This window comes from Fulmarus glacialis, unplaced genomic scaffold (assembly GCF_000690835.1).
Source record: "Fulmarus glacialis isolate BGI_N327 unplaced genomic scaffold, ASM69083v1 scaffold27390, whole genome shotgun sequence".
Taxonomy (NCBI): Eukaryota; Metazoa; Chordata; class Aves; order Procellariiformes; family Procellariidae; genus Fulmarus; species Fulmarus glacialis.
The window spans coordinates 24,030-25,258 of record NW_009190021.1 but is presented as its reverse complement, the minus strand read 5'-3'; positions in this window follow the sequence as shown (position 1 = coordinate 25,258).

The following is a 1,229-nucleotide window of genomic DNA, read 5'->3' as shown; positions in this document are numbered from 1 at the left end:
AAATATTAATAATAATAATAATGTACAAAACTGTTTGTTTTTTGCCTTATTATATTATGCAGAAATTTAAGAGGAATTTTTTTTGACTTCTTGTTTTAAACAAACAAAAAAACAAAGAAAACAAACTGTAAATATTCTGTTAATATAAATGTACACCAATATTAAATTCTTAACATAGGTAGACTTTATAAAAATGGTTTCTAGAACCACTCTGGTTATTTGTTAACATGGTTACAACTCATACTCTTGTCACAGTCAGAAATTCACACTCAGAAAGCTAAGTACGGCATATATACTTCAACTATGCAAGAACTTGGAGGCAGGTCTTAGTGGATGTTGGGGGGAGGAAGGTTTAAAAAAAAAAAAAAAAAACCCAAAAACAAACAACCAACTCGCAACTATGGAGACAGAATGGAAATGGCATGTGAACAGGAAGAAGGATGCTTGTGTTTAACAAAAAAAAAATAAAGAGAGACTGAATTTTTTTGTACAAACACAAGGGACAGTTCGTCAAGGAAAGAGAGAGACACACGCTCCTGGAAGGGAATTTTGGTTTCCTACTTTTCAAGCTGGCAAAAGCAGATGGAACTGGCACAGTACCATGCGGCAGACCCTTTCCTTATTTTTTTTTTCCTTTTTTTTTCTCTTTTTTTGTGTTGTGGGCAGGATCGCTGGCAAGCAAGGACAATTTTCCGTGGACCCCTTGTGCTAATTGTGCAGTGTTCTTATTGGATTCTGTATACAAGACAAAGTAGAATTTTAGGAGTGCAAAAAAAAAGTCTAATGGTTGATTAAAAAAAAAGAAATTCTGATATATTATCTATAGTACATGAAGACCATAAGCAAATGTTTGTTTCAGTGTGGTTCTGCCTTGAACTGCTTTTTGGCATGATTTATTTTTTATTTCCAATTTTACTTTTCATCCATATGTAAATTTTGCCATGTTTTACTTGCTGTACCATCCCCCCTCCCTTATTTTATTTTTCAGTGTCCATGTTTTATATATCCTGGGCTTTTTCTCTCTAGTTAATTCAGCCATCCGCTACTATTTTCTCCTCCTCCCCCCTGCACCCCCTGTAATTTTAAACATTCAGTTTCCTTGTAGATCAATGAAGATAAATACAACATTGATTTTGGATGAAAAAGGCAGTTGAGTGTTTGTGTGTCGTAGCCAGTGCTGTTGACTGGGAGGCTAATGGTTTATTGAAGGCGGCTGGGCGGGGGCGAAC